Source organism: Pelodiscus sinensis, chromosome 1, assembly GCF_049634645.1.
Source record: "Pelodiscus sinensis isolate JC-2024 chromosome 1, ASM4963464v1, whole genome shotgun sequence".
Classification (NCBI taxonomy): domain Eukaryota; kingdom Metazoa; phylum Chordata; order Testudines; family Trionychidae; genus Pelodiscus; species Pelodiscus sinensis.
The window spans coordinates 209,800,094-209,820,035 of record NC_134711.1 but is presented as its reverse complement, the minus strand read 5'-3'; the positions used below and the strand labels follow the sequence as shown (position 1 = coordinate 209,820,035).

Below are 19,942 nucleotides of genomic sequence, written 5' to 3'. Positions count from 1 at the left end.
GACTGGAGTGTCCCTCTCAGTTCGACTTAGTGTGTCTTCCCTAGACTTTCTAATTTGAACTCTGGAAGACCGACAGAAGCAACTTCAATCTTCTCTGTAGTGTAGACTTACCCTGAGTGCTGACAATCCTGAAACAAGAGCTTCCCCACTCAGCTCAAGATGGTGTTTATTCTGAAACCTAAATATTACAGTTTAAACTAACTGATTCATTGATGATCATTTTACTGAAAGCATCCTGGTAATATTCTCCTCCCATAACTCTACACTGCTTTCTCTAGAGACAAAAGTCCTAACTGCCTTCTATTCATCTAGATGACTCTCCTGCTTCTCCTCTCAGCTTCCGTAATGCAGTTATGCATTTCCAATATACAATTTACATAATACTAAAAATTAAAATGTGGACACCACACAGTTAAATGTAAAATTACATTAAATCACATAGGCTCTTTCACTGCATGTATTATTTATATTCATACTTGATTCATCAAACTCCATCATTTTTAAATTTAAAAGAATCTATTATTCAATTCATATTTGCCCTATCCCACATGCTGTTGTTTCCAGACATCATGTCACAGGATTTAAGTCAGTATACTGCAGTTTACCCAGGGCTTTGGTTTTGGTGGTGGGTGTATCTGAAAAAAAAATTGACAAGATGGGTAAAACAAATGAAAGATTAGAAATGTATAATCTCTCTCAGTAAAATACTTATCTCTATTATAAGAAGTGATTTTTCTGATATAGGTTTGATAAATCTAGTAGGTCTACTTGGTCATGGATTCTCAACAGGGAACCATTCCCTTTCCCCTTTAGCAATATAGGAAAGGCGATCACTCTACCTTTCCTATATTGCTAACAGGGAAAGGGACTCACCTACAGTTGCAGTTTGGAAAAATCCAAGAACCACAGTACTAAGTACTGTAATCAGTCACTAAGCTTCCACTAGGTTTATTATCAGGAAGTTTTGACCTAGATTCCTAAGGGCTAGTGGAGGAACACTTGAAACAAAACTGCACAAATTACTATAAGGCATACTGTAGGGGCACTCCTGCACTATTTGGAAGATGGAGCTAATAAGTCTTTTTTCTCCTCATTAATTCCAATGATGCTATAATGAGAGGGAGTATGTGTCATTTAGTATTTCTAAACCCATAATCTATTTGATCCAGACCCAATTAAAGATTTTGAAATGATATTATACACTAAAACTCCAAATCTGGAGCAGTTTATTAATATCCCCAGAAGCCCAGATGGACATACAATCATTTATATAGTGGGCATCTAAAGGCATACTATGTAATATTAGACATAGATTTAGTTTAATGCTCTGAGCCATCCAACAAGCTGCTAAGGCCGCTAACACAAAGCACTTTAAAAATTGGTTACATAGTAACAGCTGGGATGGGAGGAGTTCTGAGGATGGGGAACGAGGGTATAGGAATTGCAGGGACACAGACGGTCGTCACACAAAAACCAGAGTAGGGGACCTAAGTAAAAAAAAAAGAAAAAAGAGAGAGATAAGAGGATGCACCATAGAAGCAGCAGGGGAGCATTGACAAATATGGGGCAGAGGAAAAACAGAGGGAGTACACAATGGAAGGGTAGATAGGCCATAACTCCTCTGTTATTAGGGGAGAGGTCCCCCATTGCCTCAGCTGTTGCGAGGCTGTCAGGACTGCACTGTAAACAGTAGGGTTAAAAATCCGGTGTCCCCCATTCAAGGCGCCCAGTGTATGAATTTGGTTGCCACGTCCGGGAAAGGCCACCTCTTACCACAGTCTCAGTGGAGGCAGACCCCAGCTGAAGCCGCTGGTGCGAAGAAACCGGGATCCACCCACGCAGATCCAGGGGCAGAAGGGGGCCCAGCCTCCACTCTAAAGAGACGCAGCCATGAGGGTGCGGAGTGGGGGGCTCCGCGGCCAGCGAACGCCCGCCCCGGCTTCCCACCGCCCCCTCCTGCCCCTATTTGCCCCGCACCCTCCCCCGCGGTTTCTCGCCCTGTTCAATCCCCCAGCTCCTCCCTTTCCACCTGCTCCCATCACCCTCGGCCCCGCACCCCGGCCGCTTCTCAGCGGGGGCCCGGGAGCAGAGGCAGCCCCGCGCCCCCGCAGCAGGCGAATGGGCAGCAGCCGCAGCAGCCTCACTGCGGCTCGGCGCATCCCCCCCCCCCCCGCGTCAGGCATGCGCCGTAGGCTGCGAGCGAGCGATTTTGGAAGGGGAGGGAGACGCGACACTCCCCGGCATGTGCACCCGGGGGGCGGGGACAGCTCCTCCACCCACTGCCCCCCAGCCTCGCGTGGGAGGAGGCGGGGGAGCGGGCGGGACGCGGCTCCCCAGCAGCAGCAGCAGCAAGGACAGGGAGGGCGGCAGCAGCGCGGCACGTACCGTGGCTCGGCCACGCCAGTCGGGCGGCGGCGGCTGACAGCGACGCAGGAGCCCCCCTCCGCCCGGCCGGAGCAGGCGCAGCGCCCCGGTGCCGCGGCGTGACAGAGCGCGAGCTCCATGGAGCCCAGCTAGGGGCCGCCGCCGGGAGAGCCGGGGTGAGTGGGAGGCGCCGCGGCGCGGAGGGAGGGCGCAGCCCTGCGCGGGGGCTGTGGGTGCGCGGGGAGCCTGCCTGCCTGCTCGCGCCGAGGGGGACGAGGCTGAAGGCTGCCCCCCCTCCCCCCCCCCCAGGATGTATCCGCGGGAGGCGGGCGAGCCTGCACGGTCATTCTTGGGAAGGTGACATCAGTGGGGCTGGCTCGGAGGCGCTGGGTGGGAGGCAGGGCGCAGCCGGCTGACAGGTCGCTGGAGCCGCCTGGGGAGGAGGAGAAGGCAGGCGGCTTGCAAAAGGGGCTGGCACCGGCAGCCGTCACCGAGATGCTGCTTCGCAAGGTTTGCCACAGACAAGAGGATATGGGGGGGGGGGGGGCGACTATGCAAAGGGGGAGGAGGGATCGGAGGGAAAAGTGAATTTTTGGGGTGGTCAGGGATGATTGGCGCAGCCCGGAGGTGCGAAGGCAACGGGATTGGTGCTGGAGGAGGGAGGCTCTTTGCGCCGCTGTTTGTGCTGATTTGCATCCAGCGGAACAATGCTAAAAACTGCCTTTTGGTAGGTGATGGGAGAGATCGTTTGGGGGCATCCATCTCCTCTTAGATACTGCGGCTGGGAGAATGAATTTTTTTCAAGGCTGCTGCTTAAAAAGCGATGTCTGCTCCCTGCGGCTCTAGTGAGCAGGGTTTGCTGTGAACTAGTATTTTCAAGGATTTTGCAAAATGCCTTCCTGCACCCTTACGACCGGCACGTTAGAGCAGACACAATTCGCTCTGCGGTATGCACTTCGGGAGCCCTATAATAAACATTCGGATGTTCTGGGAAATGGTCAAAACAGGGAAGATATGAAGTTCCCAGCTATAAAGCACGGCAAGCACACAGAGAATTGCCGTGTTATTTCTCTTGCCTTGGCTACATTTCTAGGAGCCACAACTCTTTTCGGTAATATTGGGTAACACAAATAAATCTTGCATCAATCTGATGGGGCTGTTCTAGCTGAAAGAGTTGATTTTTACATACATTTATTGTAAACCATGACTGTTGTGTCACATCGCACTGAATGGTGTCTGAATGTTTAGTGAAATGAAATCCCATCACAGTTGCTGTTTAGGGTTAGAAATGTTGCCAAACAGCTGCTGCTTTGTGTTTCAATTGTAGAGGTCCCAAGAGTAGATTTTGGACGCAGTAAGAGAGAGAATGGTGTGTAAACATTGAAGGAAGAAGATGAAGACCATGTATATATGCTCACAGGGTGTCTTTTTACAAAACTCTTAAACATAATTATTGGGGATCTGGAATGGGGAGCTTTGCATGAATGTGAGAAAGAATTTAGGTAAAGTAGTCCCATTTTTACAATAAACAAACATTTCCCAGTTAACAGGGATTCAAATACTTGGATCACTGAACAAAGGGAAATGCTGAAGAGAAATTGGGGAGAAAAAAACTTATATTTAAAGGTTGGCAGTAATGTGATAGTGATAATTTTTCATAGTTAGTAGTGAAATAGTTGGAAGATTTATTGTTCAAAAGTTGCATCAATTTCTTTTCATTGTTCAGATCCATAGTGAAGGTTGCCAGGAAGATAAATTATCACCTGTGCTCTTTGTTATCTACAGTGGATAGAGTTAATTGTTTCTTCTGGATTAGGTAATTATGGGTTTTGTGTCACTTGTGTCAGAGTAGTGAGTTTTGGATGCAGATCTTTTTGCATTTTTAATAATCTGTAAATATTTTACTAAAGTTTTACATGAACCCAATAACATTGTGAAGAGTCTGAGTGCGCTGTGATGGGGATAAATAGATTACATCTTTTCTTAAATGATGGGTTTTGCTGCGGGGGGGAAGAGGGGCAGGGGTTGTAGTTGCTTACATTAATTTTCTTCGGTGTTATTCTTCATATGAATATTTTAGAAGAAACCTTATTGAAAATACCAGAAAAAAATGCAGTGAAATAAATTGTAATATTTAATTCTAATTGTAATGTGTTGGTTTGAGAGGGAAGATCATTTTGTTGCTGAAGAATTCCTGGATTCTTCTATATTAACACATTTGATTAAATCACGTTTTCACTTTTTCACTATCACCTTTTTAATATAGCTTATTCTCTAGAGAAATGATTTAAAATAAACTTGAAATAAACAACATATTTTCTTCTTTGACAACTGGCAAGACGATGTTTAATTATTAAAATACTATAGAAAGAACATTGCAGAATTACAAACATCACCATTAAGTATAGCACTGTTTCTCAAACTTATTTGATTGGGTCCCCCTTTGTGTCCGTAATCATTTATGGCTCTGGTCCCAATAGTACATATACTGCCACCCAGCTCTGAAGGCAGAGCGGAGAGTGGCCGGCTGCTGGCTGAGTGCCCAGCTTTGAAGACAGCACAATGCCAGCAGCAGCAGAGAAGAAAGGGAGGCGATGTGAAGAGTGATATGTGTCTTTCACAGCAGCCTTAGTTCCCCATTGTCACCCTTACTTCTGCACAGCTGCAGCTGTCACTCTGGGACTGATAGTTGGAGCCCCACCCTCTCTGAGTGAGGGATCAGAGGAAGGAGAACCTAAGCCCAGGCTGCCTCCCTGTGAGGGATTGAAGGAGGATGGGGGGCAGGGGAGTCTGTGTGGTGGGGCTGTGGCTCTCAACTCTGGGGCAGTGGGGTGCCAGCTGACTGTTTATGACTGCCCACCTCCCAGCGATGCACAACCTTTCTGGAGGAGCCCCAGCCACCTGCAGTTGACAAAACTCTCAAAAACAAACAAGCAAACAAACAACAGCCACACAGCTTGCATCTCCCTTGACACATTCATGTGCCCTCCTTGGGAGGCTTGCCCCATAGTTTGAGAACTGCTAATATAGAGGAAGTAAAATCAGAGTGCTTCCTTTTTCTTTCATTTGATATATACATTTGGGGAGTTCTACTCCTGGAAAGAGAGACACCAGTGGCACTTACTGCAGCTAGACAAAGCTCTATTTGGGGCCTCATTGAAAGAGCCAAACCTTGCCTCCCTCATGATACTCTGCTCCTTTACTTTATTTTAAATCTCCTTGCTCTGAAGCATTAGAAATGGCCACAATAGGAGGTTGGGCTCCGAAGTGGCATCATGTGTACATTCTCTCAGGTGCTTGGCTGGCTGGTTCTTGTTTCCATGCTCTGGATCTAACAGATCACCATAGGTGGGATGAGGAAGAAATCTCCCCCATTTCCAATCACAATAGGTTGTGGGTTGTTTTTTTTTGTTTGTTTTTTCGTGCCTTCCTCTGCAGCTTGGAATGTGGGTCACTTACCAGGATTATCTGGGCATATCTCGCTTAGTAAATTCCCTGCCACTGAGGGAATGCCAGGCTCTGGTACACTTTGGTCTCTCCTGTTCTTGGCCTATGGCACATAATAATTTAGTCTGCTCTAAGCTGTAATATTTTGGTTTAGTTTTAGTTGCTGGATTTAGTTTGTGAGTGCTGCATGGGGCTGATGGCCTGTGATGCACAGGAAAGCAGACTAGATAATCTAGTGGTTCCTTCTGGCTTTGAGCTCTCTGCCTGTAAACCCATTTTATCTTGCAATATGGCTGAAGCCAAATTTAAACATGAGGTAAATCATAGTAAATTAAGCTAGAGCGACATTTAGCTTCCATGTCTGTACATACAATTCTGAAACAGTGCCAGTAGACATATCTGTCTGAGTCTCGCTGCATCAAGAAGCTCCAGAACTATAATTTTTCCAGGGGTACTGACTGGCTTCTGGTGAGAACACAAATGCTAACCATTATAAAGTGCATGTATTGCATTAAAAGCAGATTCACTGGAGCTGGTTAGGGGAAGGCATAGGATCTATGGCCCATAACAGATTGCAGGTTCAGGAGACTGAAAGATGCAGTGAACAGCCATTTGAAACTTACGTCCAATCAGAGCCCAAAAGAACATGGATTATAGTAGAAAATGTGAGTCCATATGTAATGAAGGAGGTTGACCCTCTGGTCTTAGACACAGGAGGTCTAGGTTCAATTTCTGGCTATACGACAAAGTGCTTATGTAGCATTGGGAAAGTCACTTATTCAGAATAGCTAAACCTGACAAAGAGTGAGGGAACAGAAAGATTATCAGTTCACCAGGGTAGGGACTATTTCTCACTCTGTATTTATAAAATGCTGTGCACAACAGACTTTGATCTTGTTTGAGGCTTTTAGGATAACAGTAATGCTCATCATAAATAATAATGTAACAAAAAGATGGTCAACAAATGATGCCTTGAGAGTTCCGTATGCTGTCATATGTTTAAGTCAACAGAGGATGGAGGTGGAAATAAGTAGCAATCTTAGAATAACAAGAGGTTTCTTATTTTAGCATGGAAAAGAGCCAGAGATAGGGCGGTTGTTGCTAGGGGTGTTAAAAATGTAACCATGTAATTGTTAAAAATCCTAGCGGTTACACGCGCTGTGGGCTCTGCAGCACAGCCAGCTCCCCGGAAGCAGGGCCAGCAGCTGGCCCCTTTCCCGGGGAGCCAGCTGCTCTGTGAGCTCTGCAGTATCAACTTTATACTGCAGAGCCTGCAGCACGGTGTGGCAGCTGGCTCCTCAGTAGCAGGGCTAAGAGCCGGCGTGAACCGTCACGGAAACCGATAAGCTGATTGGTCAACAGTTTAACTGGTTACTCTCTTACATCCCTGGTGGTTGCAGCCTTGCTGGTTAAATGATAATATTTTCACTTGAGTACTGAAGAGCAGGACTCTAACTCTGGACTTCAAGACAGAAGGCTAAAGTAGCAGTTTGCTTCTATAAAAATACAAATTATTGTAATGAGGCTCAGACCCTCTTAAGTGACTCATGGATTTATTTATTTCAGGTGTTTCTAAGTCCCAAAAATGGGGCCATATATAAGGCATTTGATGTGGCCTATAGTTTAACCCCAATTACTTCTACATAAATCAAGTAACAATTACAGGTGCTAAGTACACATTTGTTGAATGAGTGCAACCTATGAGAAAAGATTAAGGTAGTTTTTTAAAATGTCATTAAAGTAAAGTGTTTTGAAAAAATAAAGACTAAACAACACTATTAGACATTAGCTTGACTTAGTTGTTCACCATGGAATCCATTGTGCAGAAAATGGAGGCAGGTATCTCATTCCAATGAGAGAACGAAAATACAGTATGTAGTGTCCTGTATTAGAGTATGATTAGAGAAAATAAAAATTTTGTAGCTGTACAAACTCTTTGTGCTCACAAATTGAAAATGCTTAGAGAACAGAAATGGTGGTTTTGTAGAACAGTGAACGAGAGAATGAACAAAATGGGAGCTGGCAAATATTCTTGTACAGAACTGTCATGGATAAATGATTTACAGATATTTTGTTTTTTTTATTTTGAGAAGAAGGACTGAGTTGACAGTGTGCATGATAGCTTGGAACTGTTTGATTTGGGGATCAGACTGTATTGGGTCATAGCCTTTGATGCTACATCTCCAGAATAAAAATTAAATAAAAGGCTTCATAACATCTCTCAGAAAATCAGCTATATCTTCTGTACAGTTGAGTTAAAAATCCTTTTTTTCCCGTTATGCCATTCTGCAACTTTTCTAAAAGTACCTAGCTCATAAAAAAGTGGAGATAACTTTTGAAAAAGATCCTGTGCACCTTCTTTCATGATGATCATTAACATTTCTTAACTTTAAATTTATGGGGATTGCCTATCTCCTAGAACTGGAAGGGACCTTGAAAGGTCATTGAGTCCAGCCCCCTGCCTTCACAGCAGGGCCAAGGACCATCCCTGACAAATTTTTGTCCCAAATTGCTAAATGGCCTCTGCAAGGATTGAGCTCACAATGCTGAGTTTAGCAGGCCAATGCTCAAACCACTGAGCTATCTCTTCCCCCCCCCCAATTCCTACAGCTCAGATTTTCAATCTGGTCACCTTTTTTCGGGACACCTGAAAAGATGCTTTGTAAGAAATGTGAAGACATAACATCAGCAAGAGTAATGCTGCTGTAATAATATTACTTAGTAATGCTGGGTTTCCCTCTCTCTCCTATATGCATGCATACGCACATGTTACCACTCTCACCATGTGTCATCAATGCTATCCCTTTCGTTTTCACCTAGTCAATATTTCATGTATTGGGTCTGCTAAATTGGAGAATAATTTGTAGTTCTAGTTGAAGGATCTTACAGGATCACACTATAAAAGTAGTAAGTGTATATGTGTAATAGTTCATGAATGTGCACAGAAAAGTGGAGGCATGCTTTCATGTTGCCTTGTGTCTGACTGGATCTCTTGGGGAGCCTTAGCAACAGTGCCAAAAACATCAACATACACCCTCTGTCACTTATTCTCTGGTTTTGTGTTCTGTGACTACAAACCTCAGGGATTACTTCAGGAACAATTCTTTCAACACAGACTGTGGTTACTAATATAGTACAGTTTTTCAGAAAATTCTTCTGTCACATATCTGGTAGGAAACTGAATGTCTTAAGAGCAAACCCAAATCCCTCATGCATTCCCCACTCTGCCACTTTCTTTCTTATTGCCCATTACAGTCTTCATGGCACAAATTGTCCATCAACTTTGTGAACCTAATCTCACTGACACTTCCACAATGAATCTCAGCTTTTTTAAATTAGTTGTTGAAGCATTTTCAGGGCAAATGGGCTATGACTGCAACTACGGTTGAGAATGGTGAGCTAATTGCTGTTTCGGTTGAACAGGTAGGTTTTGATATTTTTTTTTCTGCCTGGCACTTGTTGAGTTCCAGGACTGGTCATGCCCATAGCTTTTCGTTCAAGGAAAACCAGCCTTCTCTGAAACATTACTATAGAGATGCCTATCAGTCCTCTAATTCATTACATGTTGGGCTCATATGTTTTGAGCCTACATTAGGATCAGTTTGAAGTGCTAAGGGAGTTAGGTGGTCAACCCTGTCAGTATTTCACTGGTGGGTGAGTGTCCTATTCATTTAGGGTATGTCTATACTACAGAGTTTTGTCGGCTGTTTTTCTGACAAAACCTGAGTTATGTCCATACTGCAATTGCGTTCTTCCGAAAGTAAATCGAAAGTACAGAGGGGTTTTTCCAGCATTGGTAATCCTTTTTCTATGTGGAAGAAGCTTTTTTCTGAAAGAGCTCTTTTGGAAAAAGGCATGTGTGGATGGGGAAGAGGGAGTTCTTTTGAAAGAAGAGGAAAGAGGAAAAAGCAATGATGCCCTGATGGACACACTGTCCATAGTAATCACAGCTTACATGCGAGATAGTGTCCATTCAGTCTGGACGCTCTCTTTCAAAAAAGCAGACCGGTTTTTCGATGTGCTTTTGTGGATGCTCTCTTTCAGAAGAAGTTTTTTTGGAAGATCTCTTCCAAAAAAAGTTCTTACGAAAGAAGCCTGCAGTCTAGACATAGCCTTAGATGCCTTTGACAAATCTGAGCTTGAACCTCTGAATTCACTTATTGTGGGCTAGTTGGAGGAGCCATCTTGAGTCACACAGCACAATTGACTTAGAATTTCAGAGTTTTTCTCCTTCTATTGTGACATGATAACAAAGAGCCTAGATCTAGATGAACACTGAGGCTAATGTGAGGGCTGGGGGACCAGTGCCTTTTACATGCTGTGATAGACAGGCCATTCTTCTTTGTGGAAAATTTGGGTTATTTGCCGGATTGCATCAAGAAAGTCCTGTATTCCCATGAAAATATAATTCATTTACTGGCAAGAGAATTACCAGTTTGCTCTGAAAAGCAATTCCAACTGCATTGCACCAACTGTTCCTTTTTAGCCTCTGAATCCGAAATTACAGTCATGGCTAATTTCTTATGTATTTCCAACTATAGTGTCCTTTTTCTCCTGAGTTTTAAAGAGAAAATGGTAGCAGTAATTGCACAGCATAGCTATTTGGGGAGACTTTTTTCCTCACTAGTTGAACACCAAGTGACTGGTAATTTGGAGGTAGATTGACCAACTAGCTGCCAATGACTTTAGGCACTTAAATCCCAGAATTAGGCCCTGCTACTACTTTAAAATCTCTGCTCTGCTAAACACTGTAGGTGCTTAGGCTCCCACAGTGCCCAAGTTTTTGCAGAAAGAGTTCTCTAAGTGCTTCTGCCACCATGCATGCACATTGGTGCTCTGCCCCAGGCCTGATGCCTGAGCCACAGAGCAGGTCATGGACCAGGTGAAGCTATGTATTCCTCTGCCTAACTTACCTGCAGGGCCTGACCTGGTGAGAGGCCTCAGAGGTCATCTACCAGATTGGGTCCTTATTGGTGAATTTACCCAAAATGGGAGGGTGGGGAGCAAAGAGATGGCCCTTCTTCATTGACTTCTAGCCTGTGGCAAGGGTGTTCACCTGGGAAGTCTCTGATTCAAGCCCTTCATCTGTCTGAGAGGAAGAAGGGATTTGAGTAACCTATCCTTTAAATCGGCTTCCGTACCTAATGACTGGAAGGTAGCCAATGTGACACCAGTATTTAAAAAGGGCTCTCGAGGCGATCCTGGCAATTACAGATCGGTAAGTCTAACTTCAGTACCGGGCAAATTAGTCAAAACAATAGTAAAGAATAAAATTGTGAAGCATGTAGAAGAACATAATTTGTTGGACAAAAGTCAACATGGTTTCTGTAAAGGGAAATCCTGTCTTACTAATCTATTAGAGTTCTGTGAAGGGGTTAACAAACATGCGGACAAGGGGGATCCAGTAGATATAGTATACTTGGATTTTCAGAAAGCCTTTGACAAGGTCCCTCACCAAAGGCTCTTGTGTAAATTACATGGCCATGGGATAAGAGGGAAGGTCCTTTCTTGGATTGAGAACTGGTTAAAAGACAGGAAACAAACGGTAGGAATAAATGGTAAATTTTCAGATTGGAGAGGGGTAACTAGTGGTGTACCCCAAGGGTCAGTCCTGGGACCAATCCTTTTCAACTTATTCATAAATGATCTGGAGAAAGGGGTAAGCAGTGAGGTAGTAAAGTTTGCAGATGATACCAAACTGTTTATGATAGTCAAGACAGAAGCAGACTGTGAGGGACTCCAAGAAGATCTCACCAAACTGAGTGATTGGGCAACAAAATGGCAAATGAAATTTAATGTGGATAAGTGTAAAGTAATGCACATCGGGAAAAATAACCCCAACTATACGGACAGTATGATGGGGGCTAATTTGGCTACAACAAATTAGGAAAGAGATCTTGGAGTTATCATGGATAGTTCTCTGAAAACTTCCACACAGAGTGCAGCGGCAGTCAAAAAGGCAAATAGGATGCTAGGAATTATTAAGAAAGGGATAGAAAATAAGACCCAGAATATCTTACTGCCCCTGTATAAAACTATGGTACACCCACATCTTGAATACTGTGTACAGATGTGGTCTCCTTACCTCAAAAAAGATAGGGTATGTCTACACTACCACCCTAGTTCGAACTAGGGTGGTTAATGTAGGCAACCGAAGTTGCAAATGAAGCCCGGGATTTAAATATCCCGGGCTTCATTTGCATCTTGCCGGGCGCCACCATTTTTAAAGCCCCGGTAGTTCGGACTCCGTGCCCGCGGCTACACGTGGCACGGAGTAGGTAGTTCGAATTAGGCATTCTAATTCGAACTACCGTTACTCCTCGTGGAAAGCCTAATTCGAACTACCTACTCCGTGCCGCGTGTAGCCGTCGGCACGGAGTCCGAACTACCGGGGCTTTAAAAATGGCGGCGCCCGGCAAGATTCAAATGAAGCCCGGGATATTTAAATCCCGGGCTTCATTTGCAACTTCGGTTGCCTACATTAACCACCCTAGTTCGAACTAGGGTGGTAGTGTAGACATACCCATATTTTGGCCTGGGAAAGGGTTCAGAAAAGGGCAACTAAAATGATTAGGGGTTTGGAACGGGTCCCATATGAGGAGAGGTTAAAGCGACTGGAACTTTTCAGTTTAGAAAAGAGGAGACTGAGGGGGAATATGATAGAGGTATATAAAATCATGAGTGGTGTGGAGAGGGCCGATAAACAAAAGTTATTTATTAGTTCCTGTACGGGTGCCCCTCCCGGCCCCGTTTCTGGGTCCTATGCCCACACCCCGCGTGGGCTTGATTCCCCCTCAGGGTTCAGTCTTCCCGGGAGTGATTCTGGTGGTCGGCCGTGCCTTATGACGCCACACGCCTGGCTCCTAGCTCAAACGCTTCTCCCCCTCCCGTGGGAGAGGGGGAGGGAAAGGGGGGCCCGGGCCCGCCCTCACTCACGGGCCCCAGCCCAGGGCCCTAAGGACACGGAGATATTTAGCTCCGGTCCGGCTGACGGAGCTCCTTGCCGAAACGCGTCAGCCCGCCAGCTCCAATGAGCTCTGCCCTGGGCCACTTCCTTCCCCTCCTCAGGTGCCCTTCCACCCCCTCCTCGGGGTGGTCACCTTGGGTTCGTCCGTCAGGCTGGCGGCAGGCGTCCTTGCGGCAGGCGTCCTTACGCCCGCACTTGGCGCTGGGCTAGCTCCCCCGCCTAGAGAACTGTCGGGTCTGGGCTCAAGAAAAGGGGGGTGGTTTCTCCAGACCTCCACCCCTTTGGCAACCAGCCTGCGCGCGGCTGCCCAGCTCCTCTCTCCCCCCCCTTTTGAGCGGAAGGGAGTCCATTTTTAAATCTCCCGCCTGGCGCGCGCGTCCCCTTACGTCACCGGGCGGGCGTTCCCCTTACCGCCCGGCCGGTTTCCCCATTGGCCGGCTCTCCTGTCACTCACGGCGGGGGGATGCCGCCCCCCCGCTGTCTCAGCGCCGACGGACACGGCGTTACCGCTTCGGGGGGGGGGCGGTCAGCTGTCCCTGTCCCGGCGCGGCTCGCGTGCACGCCGCGCAGCCCCGGCAGGGCCCCCCCTTTACCCCTAGCAAGGCCTGTTCAGCGGCGCCCCAGGGACGAGCGGGGGCCGCCTCGTCACAGTTCCCTAAATAGAAGAACTAGAGGACACCACATGAAATCAATGGGTAGCAGGTTTAAAACTAATAAAAGAAAGTTCTTCTTCACACAGCGTGTAGTCAACCTGTGGAACTCCTTGCCAGAGGAGGCAGTGAAGGCTAGGACTATAATAGAGTTTAAAGAGAAGCTAGATAATTTCATGGAGGTTAGGTCCATAAAAGGCTGTTAGCCAGGGGATAAAATGGTGTCCTTGGCCTCTGTTTGTCAGAGGCTGGAGAGGGATGGCAGGAAACAAATCGCTTGATCACTGTCTTCGGTCCACCCTCTCTGGGGCACCTGACTGCCCTAAACACTGGGACAATGGCTATTTTGGGCTCCATCAGTCTCTTCTGTTGAAGCTGTTCCACTGTGCATATAAAATTTAAAAAATTCATTGGAATGGGGGAATAGATTCTGGGTCTCCTCCCTCCTGTTAAGTTCTACAACTACCAGCCTATACCATCATTCTCATGCTATCTCTCTGGTCCAGTGATTCTTTCTGTATTTATTCACAATGGATGAGGGTTCACAGCTGAGTCACGGGCAAAAATAGCTGTCTCCCTGTAGCCTGGAGTAGGGGGCCTATCTCTGTAAGGGGGTGGGGCATAGCATACACCCTCTCTCTCATTTGTGTCTTCCATGCTCTAATTTAGGAGATTTCCCAGCTAACACACTGGCTTTTGTGAATTTCAGACTAAGGCGCCCATCTTTCCCTGTCATAGGTGCTGACTCCATGAGTGTTCTGGGGTTGGAGCATCCACGGGGAGAAAATTAGTAGGTGTTGAGCACCTACTGGTAGCCAAGTTCCTCTCCCCTTTCCAGTAACCCCCTCCCCCAGTGCCTCTCACCCATTGGCAGCTCCACTCACCAACTCCTCCCCATCCCTCCCAGCACCTCTGCTGCAAACAGCTCTTTTGCATTGTTCAGGATTCTCTGGAAGGGGGAGGAGAAGCAGGGGTGGGGTAAACTTGAAAGAGGAGGCAGGGTAAGGTGGGGACTTGGGAAAGGGATGGAGGGGGACAGGGTGAGGGTTTGGGGGAAGGGGTGGAATGGGGTAGGGACAGGGAGGGGTTTGAGCACATCCGCACCCAGGCTAGACTTGAGGAGAAGTTGGTGCTTGTGCTCCCTGTTCATTGTTTAGGGAGCCTAAGCACCCACTCAGGCTTTGTGAACTGCCATGTGTGTCCCCCCTCCCTTTTTAAAAGAAGTCTACGATTGGGTTTTTTGAAGTTACCCTCCATCCTTTAGCTTAAATAGCAGTTTCTTGTACTACTTGATCCAGAAGTCCTGGGTTCATTGTCTGCAGGCACTCTCTCCAGGACTGTTAGGCTACAGAGCTCTGGTGCACTGCTTTATAAGCAGACAGACCCATTCTGTGTTATCTTAAATTATTGAAGTATCTATGGCATTACTGTGTAACCCCATCAAAAAGCACACTGGTTAGAAAGGTGTGGATAACTGTAGCTGGTCCTGTTATGGGACCTTGTGGCTCTTTATCCCTCTGTAGTGGTCATGTTAGTATCTAGTATGGGTTACACATGCTCTTGCTTCAAGTTAATTTTCAGGTGGAATCAAAGGTAGTGTTTTGTAGGATAAAGCCATAAATGGTTAAGAGTTGGCGCTTCAAGGACTTCCTTTCTCCAGGGATGAGATGTCCCTGTACTTCCAGTCAGGACAGAGAATGGTGGAACAGGAGACTAGTAAGTTGCACTAGATATACTGGCAGTATCTCTGTTTGAATATTTAACATGGATCTTCTTTTTTTAAGTCACTATTAAACAGCAAAATTAAATCGTATAGTTCCTGCTATTAAGTTTGACATGTGCATCTAAAAATTAAAATGGAAAAACAAGCATTTTAGGTTAACCACACAATATTTATAATTACGATTTAGTGAGGTTTAGTGCTTTTATAAATCTGTTTAAATGTATTAATCATTTTAATCATTTTAAGAGGTCAAGGGTAAGCTTTAAAATGGATATGAAATTGAGATGGGTAGGAAAGGTGACGTTTTTATTTCTGCATATGGTTTGCATTTGACTGCAGGCAAAACAAGACAACTTCACTATGGGCCTGATCCAATCAAACCTTATTATCATGAGCAAGACTTAGCAAGACAGGGTCCTACCTAAATCAGTGCTCTCTTGTCTTCAGATTCAAAACATTTAGCCCTTGATTCTGCAAAGACTTGTTGATGCAAACATATAAACATATCTAACATTATTTATTTTAAGGTGCTTTAAAAAGATGTGGGAAATCTGCAGCCTAATCCTGCCCTTTGTTTGCAATTCTAAGTACTTTAGTGAAAGGACTGTACATTCCTATTACGCCTTGTCTACACTAACATCTGCTGTTGATCTAATGTATGTGACTTGATCTCTTATCCTGGTGGAGTACCAGAATTGATGGGAAAGCACTTGGTGATAGATGCAATAAATCAATGGCCAGTGGATTGATTGCTGCAGTTGGTTCCCTGGAATAATGGACACAACTCCTTACTGTGGACAGATCCTAGCATATTGTGGGTGTTAGCTATCTAGGGTGATCAGATATCAGGAGTGAAAATCAGGATTAGTCTGGGTGGTAATAAGCACCCATATAAGAAAAAGCCCATGGTTTCATTTACTGACACTGCCCTTCTTATACTAGCATAGGCATTCCTAGTGAGGACTCCTCCAATAGGAGGGTAGAGTGTGTGTGAAAAAATCATAGTAATAAAGTCAACAGCCATTGCAGTTATTTAAATTGTCTTTAATTTGGAATGTAGACCTTCTCTGAGAATAGCTACCAATTACTGGTATGGGCAAGGCCTATAAGCCAAGTTCGTGAGCCCTGCCAAGTTCATGACTATGAAAAACATGTCACACACTGTGAAATCTGGTCTTTTGAGTGCTTTTATCCTATACTGCACAGATTTCATGGGAGAGACCGGTGTGTCCTCAAATTGGGGGTTCTGCCCCAAAATGGAACTGCAGAGGAGTCATAAGATTATTTAAGAAGGGTTGCGATACTGCCACCCTTACTTCTGCACTACCTTCAGAGCTGAGCGACATGGGAAAGTGGCAGCTCTTGTGGAGTGCTGCCTTCAGAGGCAACATTACATACCACAGTACTCCATGCCATATTTCTGCACTGCTGCCTTCAGAGCTGGGCAGCTGGAGAATAGTGGCTGCTGACTGAGGGCCCAGTTCTGAAGGAGAAAGTGCAGACGTAAGAGTGGCAGTACTCTACCATGCCATCCTTACTTCTGTGCGGCTACTGGTGATGACTTGCCTTCAAAATTGAGCTCCCAGCCAGCATCTGCTGCTGCTCTCCAGCTGTCCAGCTCTAAAGGCAGCTCTGCCACCACCGGCAGTGCAAAAGTAAGGGTAGCAGTACAACAACCCCCCCCCTCCCACACACGCACAATAATCTAACACCGCACAACTCCTTTTTGGATGAGGACCCCTACAATTACAACACCATGATATTTCAGATGTAAAAAGCTGAAATAATTAAGTTCATTATTTTTAAAATGCTGTGGCTGTGGAATTGAACAAAATGGACCATGAATTTGGGAGGAACCTACTTATAGGAACAGACTCCAAAAACATAATAATGTAATTTAAAAAAATGGCAGCTTTTAAAAAAACAAACAGTCCTTTGGCAACTTAGAGACTAATATAGTAAAACTCCAGTGGTCTGGCATCCAATGGTCCGGTACTCCTGATGATCCGGCACCATCTGGAACCCGGAAGTGCTCTGGGCAGCCGGACAATTGGAGCTGCTTCCCCGAGTCAGCTGCTGGTCAGTTGGGGTGCTGCTGGGTTGGTCCCGTAGTGCCGCCCCTCGGCGCTGCGGGACCAACCTGGCAGCACCCCAGCTGCTCTGCCCCAGGCATCCCTGATTCAGCCGCTGCTGGAACTGACCAGCGGATGACTCCGGGAAGCCCAGGGCAGAGCAGCTGGGGTGCTGCTAGGTTGGTTCCACAGTGTCAAGGGGCGCATGCCCCCCACTCCACCCCAGACCTCTCACAGCCCCCCCTTCCAATAGTCTGGCATATCTGATAATCCGGCACCCCATGAGTCCTAAAGATGCCAGATTATCAGAAGTTTACTGTAAATGCATTAAATCATGAGCTTTCCATCTGAGGTGCCACTGGACTGATTGTTGTTTTTACAGTTACAGGCTAACATCGCTACCCCTCTGAGCTTCTTTTTTGTTTGACAATTCAGCATGATCTGAGTGAGGACTGAATGTGTGGATTTTCTGTGCCCCTGGATTTTTACTGTACCCTTTTATTACAGATAAGACCTGACCTTGTGGATTTGCCAAGTGCCCTGGGAGTTGGTGATGCTCCTCCATTCATTTGAGGATTGGGCCCTTGATGACAAGTACGGGTCTTGGCTATATGAACGTCTTATTTCACAAATTACTGATTTTCTTTTCATTCCTGTTTCTTGATGAAAACGTATGAACCACAAATTAAAATATAATCCTGGAAAAGAAACCCTTGCTTCCTACACAAGGTGCTTCATCAAAGGCATGGTATCAAACAGAGAGGGGGTCGTTACCTCTGACCATATTTTATAGGGAACCACATCCAAAGATCCAAAACTGGTTTTAAAACATATTTATAGAAAGTAACAAGTTTCTAAAAGATAAAAGCAAATGATTGTTCCATGTTGCAGACTAAGAGCCCAATTTTGCTGTTGCATTTTCCAACAGAGGAAAGTGGATAATGTGTGGCCCTTGGACAGCTCAGACTCCTGAACTTCACTGATTCCCAAGCATCCATGTCATGTCTCCCCCTGTCCAACTGAAAGCTAATTATGTGAAGTGCCAGGTTGAAGGTTAAAGCAGATAACCAGTGTAGTGGAAGCAACTGAATATAGAGAAGGGCAGACTCTGCATAAAAGGGTAGAATTTTGGGAGGGGCAGGTGAGTCCCTATAATGCTTTGGAAAATGAGTTAGATTCTGCTCTGTTACATTTGACCAACTCTGTTACAGAAGGGTCACATAGGTATGAACAGCAGATGTGGTCCTGTCCTCTTCCTCCTCCTACTTCATGGATTTTATTACAGTAACTTACCCAAAGTCAGAACCCCTCTCCCCTTTCAAGTGAGGGGCCCAATATTGGTCTTATTGAAGACAGTGTGTGTTTGAAATGGAAGACAGTGGGATCAAGACTTGTCAGATGTGGCTGAGTAGCTGATTATCAGAATAATTACATTGTCTTTTTATTGATTTTCATCCAGCTAATCTTTGCTGAGTGCCTGAGTCAAAGACTACTGAAAGCAATAGAAAAAAAACCATTAAGGTCAATAAGATCTGGATGCACCTGTTTGCACAACTCGACAATATCCCATAAAAAGCTAAAATCAGAAGTAACTTCTTAACAAGAGGGAGGTGCATGTTGCAAACCTGAGATATCAAGCAAACTGCTTCTTTATTGTTCCAGGAAAGAGTGGACAGGCTTAATGCTCAAGTAAAAAAAGACTATCATATTTTATTCAATCTGATAAACTGACAGTTTAAAGGGACCACAGATAATTGTTCCACCTCTCACTAGCAGCTCTAAGAACATCATTGATGACATTGGGCATTCAGAACCGGGCAAAGAGGCATCAGATTTTAAATCCATTGCCCATAGAAGCTCAGTTTAGTGACAAACACCACTGCTGTGGGAGTACAGGAATTTGTGGGATTGACTTTGTTAGTAACACTGATGGTAACAAATGATTGTGAAACAGACAGTCAGGGTTTATCTACACAATAAGGCAATGTGAACTACATGAGTGAAATTTCTAGCACAAGTAATTAGACCCTATAAAATCCACTGATGCACTCTAAAGAGGCACTAGTGTTCTTTAACATCATACTGTTTCAACAGCACTATTTTAAAGTTCACTAAGGAATATTTAGCGTGCATCAACAGGATTTACCTGGGCAAATTAATATACAACACATTACTGTAATGCTCTTCAGAAATTACTCTGCCATAGTGTGCTCTGCTGCACCATGTTAGATAGGAACCACCCTAGTGCAGGATTAAGTCACATGCATTTTGCTGCAGCTAGATCACAGAGAAACAAGCAATTTTTGACTCTTTAATGACATGTATTTATCACAGGTAGTGCACAAGCTGCTGCTATTTCTCAGCATGCTCAAAGAATGTTCTCCAGATGGCACTTACTGTTTATGCTTTTATTTCGTTCACTTGAACACAGCAGCACTCTGTACAAAACACTGAAAACTGGAAAATAAAAATAATACAGTTTCTACAATGTGCCACATTATATTCTGAATGATGAGAAAGAAGCTTCAGGTCATCCTGGATGATCAGATGTTTTTCAAATACTAGTCAGATTCACCAAATGGATATCCAGCATCTGCCTCAATTTTAAAAAGCATTTTCCCTTTCCCAAAAGGTGTTTTAAGCATGACTAATGCTATCCCTGTATTTATTGCTTCCTACTTCCTTTTCTCTCTCTAGGTTGGATTTGTTGGAATTTTAT

At 45.1% G+C, this 19,942-nt stretch overlaps 1 protein-coding gene and 1 long non-coding RNA gene across 3 annotated transcripts in view; one reads left to right on the top strand and one right to left on the bottom strand.

Moving 5' to 3' along the window:
* Positions 1-446: 446 nt before the first annotated feature.
* LOC102459042 (uncharacterized) lies at positions 447-2,156 on the bottom strand. Its single transcript, XR_331353.4, has 3 exons — positions 2,057-2,156; positions 1,651-1,874; positions 447-635 (listed from the first exon to the last, which is right to left on the bottom strand). It is a non-coding gene; the product is annotated as an uncharacterized LOC102459042 (long non-coding RNA).
* A 68-nt stretch (positions 2,157-2,224) lies between these two features.
* RAI2 (retinoic acid induced 2) overlaps positions 2,225-19,942 on the top strand; it is a 71,001-nt gene continuing 53,283 nt past the window's right edge. The window contains exon 1 of one of the 2 annotated variants that reach the window (XM_006113366.2): positions 2,225-2,540. The gene's annotated coding sequence lies outside the window, so the exon portion shown is untranslated. Of the gene's footprint in view, positions 2,541-2,605; positions 2,875-19,942 lie in introns of those variants that run through there. The other variant, XM_025179884.2, reaches the window with a different exon arrangement.